The sequence below is a fragment of the Scylla paramamosain genome, chromosome 38, assembly GCF_035594125.1.
Source record: "Scylla paramamosain isolate STU-SP2022 chromosome 38, ASM3559412v1, whole genome shotgun sequence".
Taxonomy (NCBI): domain Eukaryota; kingdom Metazoa; phylum Arthropoda; class Malacostraca; order Decapoda; family Portunidae; genus Scylla; species Scylla paramamosain.
In genome coordinates, this window is record NC_087188.1 from 11358735 (window position 1) to 11366234 (window position 7500).

Here is a 7500-nt window from a genome sequence, read left to right on the forward strand (position 1 = left end):
AAATCTACAACTTTAATTCTTTTATGTTAGTTAAGTTAGCACACCTTCCCCTCTCCCTCTCTCTCACACTCTCTCTCTCTCAGTATCATTGTTGTTTGGTGCAATGGGTTGTTACTGTGATTGGTGGGGGCGGTGATAACGAGCCATTAGTCACGAGCGCGAGGCCTCCATGACAGCAGTTAGGAGCAATGAACAGCCTCGTTAGGACCCCTGATGGCGCCTCCTCATAATAATACTACTAATAATGATAATAGTTGTAATAATAATGAAAAATCGGTGCGACTCTTAAATATGCAAATTATGAGTGTGTTAGTGTGTGTGTGGACGGATGGGTGGCTCTCTCTCTCTCTCTCTCTCTCTCTCTCTCTCTCTCTCTCTCTCTCTCTCTCTCTCGTCAGCAATCACACTACTAATCTTATAACGACCGCTGCTTGTATGATTGACTGCGTGTTTAGTGTAATCATCTCTCTCTCTCTCTCTCTCTCTCTCTCTCTCTCTCTCTCTCTCTCTCTCTCTCTCTCTCCCTATATTGCCTCATCCCCTCATCCCCTCATTCCCTGACCCCTCCCTGTGATAATCCTTCATTACCCCCTTCCTTTTCTCACCTCCTCCTCCTCTTCCTCCTCCCATCATTAAACCCCAGGTGCCCCGGAGAACCCCAGGCTAATTAACACAGGTGATTTACGTGGATTTTGTCACCTGAGAGAGAGAGAGAGGGGGAGAAGGGAGGGTTAAAGTGCTATACTACATTGTCTGCTTCATTTTCTGTTTGTAACCTTCGCTGTATTACCGCAGGGAGTGAAATGGTCGTCTCTTGCCTTGTTATGTCTTGTTCTGTGTGTGTGTGTGTGTGTGTGTGTGTGTTGTGTCCTTCAGTGTGTGTGTATGTGTGTGTCCCTCAGTGTGTGTGGGAGGAGAGAGAGACAGAGAAAGAATACAGAGCGGAAACCAGCCAGGAAACGAGCGAACAAGCGAGAGAGAGAGAAAGAGAGAGAGAGAGAGAGAGAGAGAGAGAGAGAGAGAGAGGGAAGGAGGGAGGGGGGATGGCAGGGAGAGAGAGGGGGAGGAGGAGGGCAGTTAAAAAGCTATTCATACCAATAATTATCGCTATCTGAAGAGAAACCACGATATTTTTCCACTCTTAAATATTCCTACTACTAAATAATAAATAAATACCCAAGAGAACACAAACGATGTAAAAATAAGACACTAAATTAATATAACCAATGCAAGCTTGTCATATTCTACTTAAGTCCTCCTCTGCTACATCATTTACACCTCCCAGCGAGTCACAACTAAACCTCACTTGACGCAAACAGGTTCAGAAGACGGCACTTACCAGCAGACGAGGGTGGCAGGCTGGTGTTCCTCATATTCGCGTTTAAAATCACAATAAACCGACCACTGGGTAAGATTACGTCTTCCTCCACATCAGGCGGCAAGACAACAGCTTCCGCCAGCACACACACACACACACACACACACACACACGCGCCAAATATAAAAATAAATGGAATAAAACTCTTAATAATCATGGTTTTGATAGTGCTTTAGGTGGAAAAACTTATGTAAATTCTGTTTCTTTATTATTTTGTTATTTTTTGTGCCTGATAATGCTTGGATGTGTCTTTTGGAATGTCGACAAGATAGACTTTTGTCATAGCAACGGTTCAGTGGCTCTTACTTATCCAGATATATTTTTATACATGAAAGAGGATTCTATCTTAAAAAATACGGCTTTCCAATGTATATTTTTCTCTCTCTCTCTCTCTCTCTCTCTCTCTCTCTCTCTCTCTCTCTCTCTCTCTCTCTCTCTCTTTAGGAACGCGGTAAAAATTTTTCAGTGGGGGTTTTATTTTCCAGTGTTTCCTGCGCGGGTTTTCGTACTGTGAGGAAACGAAGAGTAAAGGAAAATTTCTCCACCACTGCAAAAGTACTGTGGAGGGAAAAACAGGAAGGAAATGCACGTGGTGATGTAAATGTTGTATGAAGTAGTTGTAGAAGTGGTAGTAGTAGTAGTAGTAGTAGTAGTAGTAGTAGTAGTAGTAGTAGTAGTAGTAGTAGTTGTTGTTGTGGCGGTAGTAATAGTAATAGTTGTTGTCGTTGTTATTGTCCGTCTTGTTGTTGTTGTTGTTTTTATTCTTGTTCTTGTTAGAGACACTTAATTTGTTGATATCAATAGAATATGAAAGGACGTATGTAGGTTTTATAATTGTGGTAGTAGTAGTAGTAGTAGTAGTAGTAGTAGTAGTAGTAGTGGTAGTAGTAGTAGTAGTAGTATCTGTTATTGCCATTCTTACTATTTTTTACTGCTGCTGCTGTTGTCGTTGTTGTTGTTGTCGTTGTTGTTGTTGTTGTTGTTGTTGATACTGCTGTAAATCTTAAGACAATAACACACATATTAAAGAAAACATAATTTATTCCATTAAACTCGGATATTTTTTTTTCATATACATTTACAACATGAACACCAACAAGATATGAGAGAGAGAGAGAGAGAGAGAGAGAGAGAGAGAGAGAGAGAGAGAGAGAGAGAGAGAGAGAGAGAGAGAGAGAGAGAGAGAGAGAGAGAATATGGATTATGTCAAAAGTGCATCTAAACTTATTACTCTCAGTCAGTCTCCTTTGAAAGCTGACAGATTACTTTTCCATTTCCACTTTTCAGACGTGTCATGTTTCCCTTTTTCCCTCTTGTGCTTTCATTTCCTTTCAATTTCAACATTTCTCCCTTTTTTTTTCTTTCCGTCTCTCTTTTTACCTTCATTTTCCCAATATTTCTGGTCGTGTTTATGTGTTTTATAATTTCGTTCTTGTTTTTTTCGTGTTGGTTTTATTTTTTCTATTTCTTTTTCTTTTTCCTTCGTAAATGAACACTTTATATATTTTTTTTCTGTACATTTTTAAATTTTTTTGTATGCTACGTGCAGTGTCTAGAAATTATAACACCAATATATATTTTTTTGCTTGTTTATGTTTGTTTGTTTGTTTGTTTGTTTTTCTTTTGCTTCGTTTGGATATTTGTCAGATACTGCATTTCGAGTTTTCTCTCTCACTTCTTTTATTTTCTTTCCTTTTTTTTCTCTCTCTCTTTGAATTCCTTCCTATTTTCAGACTGTCACTCTTTTAGTTTTCAATGCATTGCTTGTCTCTCACACCCACACACACACACACACACACACACACACACACACACACACACACACACACACACACACACACACACACACACACACACACACACACACACACACACACACACACACACACACACACACACACACACACACACACACACACACACACACACACACACACACACACACACACACACACTGAATACAAAAAAGAAGCACAAATATACATATGAACAAATGTATGTATTAGAGTGAATAATGCATAAAGAGACATGGAGACGTATGTATGTATGTATGTATATATATGTATGCATAATAATATTTACACTAGTATTTACATATGCGTGTATACGTATGTGTATGTACGTATGTATGGATGTATATGTGTACTATATATGTGCATGTATGTATGTAAATATGTATGTATAATGTATATGCATCACAAACAAACACACACACACATTGAGAGTTAACGATTCTACATACATGACATAATGACTGTGTACAAATATATACGTACACACACACATACACGCACACATACACACATACACACATTAAATACGCGGGATGGAGAGCAGGAGAGCACGGGTCCATCATCTGGTCAGCAGGATCAGCAGAGTCAGCAGGGGGGCGAGGCGGAAAGTCAGGAGGCCCCAGCAGGTCCCAGTCAAGTGCAGGCAGGAGGAGGAAGAGGAAGAGGAGGAGGAAGAGGAAGCAGGCTGCGAGGAAGGCTTCTCACTGCTGCTGTCTGGGAGCGCGTCGTGTTGCATGGCGGCAGAGTTCTCTCCTGTGGGGATACAAACAGGTTAACACACTCCAAGTCCTTCTCTGCTTCTCCTGCCGAAATTCTGAAACGCTTTGCTCTCTCTCTTCATTATTTCCAAAGGTCACAGAGAAGATCAGCCTCGTTTTCCGGACACACACATACACACACACACACTCTCTCTCTCTCTCTCTCTCTCTCTCTCTCTCTCTCTCTCTCTCTCTCTCTCTATCTATCTATCTATCTATCTATCTATCTATCTATCTATCTCTCAATAAAATACACTGTGCCCAATGCGGGAATTTGACGTGAATTTGATTAACGCTTGTTTTCTGTAAAGTGATTTTGTCTAATGTAATCCTACGTGTCTCATTTGTCTCCAGTGGTTTTGTTTCAACGAGAACCTGGTTGGCGCGGTGCTTGTAACACGACCTTACTTAACTGATATTCCCGGAGCACGAGTTTACTTAGCGCATTATTTCTTCAACGAGACTTTACTTAAACTAGTATGCCTGTAATTTAGTAAACGCCTGACATAGAACGCAAAATCTCATTCCTCTTTTGTTTCTACAACGGAATCTCACTTAACAGGTCCCTTCTACAACCAGACATCAAGTAACACATCTCTTACAACTAAACTTCACTGATAACCAGACGTCACCTAGCACCATGCAAGTCTTAATGCCACCTTCCCTATTGAAAAGCCTGTAGTGAGGTTAGGAAGAGGAATTTTATCACCTTATCGTACTCATCCCCTCTTTGTGTTGTGGTTCTTGGAGACGCCACAGATGCTTCACAATACACGAGGGCAGGGTTAATATTACATAGATTCTTAGTAATGTTATGTGATATGTTGGCAGAGGTATCAAAGTGGGTGTGTTATATTAATCTGTCACCTTCTCGCTTATCCCTCTTCTCTTCTCCTCTCTTTTTCTCTTTATCTCTCTTTTTCCTTTCTTCTCTCTTCTTCTATCTTTTCTTTCTCTTTTCTCTCTCTCTCTCTCTCTCTCTCTCTCTCTCTCTCTCTCTCTCTCTCTCTCTCTCTCTCTCTCTCTCTCTCTCTCTCTCTCTCTCTCTCTCTCTCTCTCTCTCTCTCTCTCTATCTATCTATCTATCTATCTATCTATCTATCTATCTATCTATCTATCTATCCATCTGCTATCTTTCTCTTTTTCTCACTAAATTGGATTATCTTGGATTAAGAACACATGAACTAATATCGACAGACAGACACACACACACACACACACACACACACACACACACACACACACACACACACACACACACACACTATTAGCACGAACCAACAAACCATAAAGATGAGAGAGAGAGAGAGAGAGAGAGAGAGAGAGAGAGAGAGAGAGAGAGAGAGAGAGAGAGAGAGAGAGAGAGAAAGAGAGGTAGCAAGAAATAAAAATTACACACACACACACACACACACACACACACACACACACACACACACACACACACACACACACACACACACACACACACACACACACACACACACACACACACGGAAACGAGACAAACACACAATTAACGAGGAAAATTTAACAACAGGACAGCATGAAAGTAGAATACATCACAAACTTCCTCCCAATGCTGCTGTTTCCACCGTTCCACACTTCCCAACCACACACGAACACACGAACACACGAAAACACGAACACACGAACAGCAAGAGAAAGAAAGTGTAAACAGATGTAAACAAACGCGCAAATATTCAAGGAAGTGAAGTGAGAAATCTGTTTGTCAGTTTTAGGAGGATATGTAAGCGAAATTAAGTCATGGATAGGATAGATGAGGCATTGATTACTCGATTTAAGAATGGATGTTAAAATTTGTAAAAGGAGCAACTGATGTAATGCTGAAATAGTGAATTGAGTAACAGTAGAACAAAGTGGAGAGAAGGGCAGCATAGTAATGTTTTAGTGGAGAGAGATGATGTTGAAATATGCAAGGAGGCAGAGAATAAAGAAATGGTGTTGAAATATAAATTATGAGGTAAAAAGGAGAAGGAGGGAAAGCTAACTACAGAGAGAGAGAGAGAGATTAAATAAAACAACTAAAAGTACATGTTGAAATATGCAAGGAAAGTAGATACAAAACAAATAAATGATAAGATAAAAGTCTAGATATAAATTAAATAAAAGAGAGAAAGATAAAAAAAAATTACAACACACACAGAAAAAGAAGAACAAGAGCTTCTATACAGATATCAAAGAAATGCTAAAATATGAAAGGAAATCACACAGAAAACGAGGAAGCAGGTGTTACTGACGGCCAGTGATGAAGGACTGAAGCGGAGACCGAGGTGAAAAAAATAAGTCAAGGTTTCATGTATTGACTGATCGACAGCAAAGGGACGCGACATACGTGGGAGACTTTCAATTATGTAAATAGAAATAGGAAAGGAACAACATTACATGAATTAGTGACGAGGACTCTGAATTTACAGCGAGGTGAGGAAAGAAAACACATTACATTTCTAGTCTTTGTCTTATGAATAAATTAAATAAGGGAGAAAAACTCTGATCTCCACTTTAGGTTAAGATAGCAAGAAACTTTTATCAGACAGGGAGAAACTTGTCAAATGTGAAAAGTAATGGTGAAAAGAACAATTAAACTAACCAGCGTAACTTGTCAAGGAAAAAGGTAACTAGAAGGAGCGAATGTCTATGAAATATTAAGAAAAAAATAAAAACATGGAAAAGAGGAAAACTTTCAAGATGTGACCACAAAGAGAATAAATAGATGAATATAAGGAAAAAGGAAAATGGAAAGAACAAAATATATCTAAAAAAATAATAAAGAAAAGAAAAAACAAGGAAAACAGGAAAACTTTCAAGCTACCATCACCAATAGAATAATTTAATACAAAGAAAAAGAAACCAAAAGAAAAATATAAGGAAAAACAAGGGAAAAAGAGGAGAAACTTCAAGACACGACCATAAGTAGAACAAATAAAGAAATATAAAAGAGAAAAGAGAATAAAAAAAAGAGCGAAACGAAGAGAAAAAATAAAATAAGAAAAAGATAAATAAAATAAGAAAAGATACCGTAACAAATAGAATACAGAAAAAATACAAAATACATTTCACTTTTACCTTCCTGATCAAAGAAAATAGTGAAAAAAGATAAAAAAAAACAAAGAAAAAAAAAAGAAGAGGATGAAGTTTAAGATTATATTCTATCCCCTCTCCCACTCTCTCTCTCTCTCTCTCTCTCTCTCTCTCTCTCTCTCTCTCCCTTCCCTCCCTCTCACTCTCTCCCCTCTCCCCCTTCTGGCCATCCACCTCTCCCCACTCTCACCACTCCCTCTCCCTCCTCTCCCCATCATTTCCATACTCCATTAATATTGTAGCGAGGTGGTGGTGGTGGTGGTGGTGGTGGTGGTGAGAGGTAAAAGGAGGAGATGGTGGTGGTGGTGGTGGTGGTGGTGGTAGTGAAAAAGAACAATAAATACAAATAAATAATGAAAAAAATAAAGAAAAAAACGAAAACTTAGAGAATAAAACTAAAATAAATATATAAAAAAGGAAAAAAGAAAAAAGAGAAATAAATAAGTAATAAAAGTAGAGAAAAGTGAAA

General features: G+C 38.8%; 1 protein-coding gene and 1 long non-coding RNA gene across 3 annotated transcripts in view; both read right to left on the reverse strand.

The window, feature by feature from the left end:
• LOC135091575 (uncharacterized) overlaps positions 1-1461 on the reverse strand; it is a 98733-nt gene extending 97272 nt beyond the window's left edge. The window contains exon 1 of the long non-coding RNA XR_010262558.1: positions 1340-1461. This is a non-coding gene — a long non-coding RNA (uncharacterized LOC135091575). The remainder of the gene's footprint in view (positions 1-1339) is intronic.
• Positions 1462-2401: 940 nt separating this feature from the next.
• The window catches only part of LOC135091761 (uncharacterized), a 60106-nt gene continuing 55007 nt past the window's right edge, over positions 2402-7500 (reverse strand). For both annotated transcript variants that reach the window (XM_063989697.1, XM_063989696.1), the window contains exon 8: positions 2402-3924. The gene's annotated coding sequence lies outside the window, so the exon portion shown is untranslated. The remainder of the gene's footprint in view (positions 3925-7500) is intronic.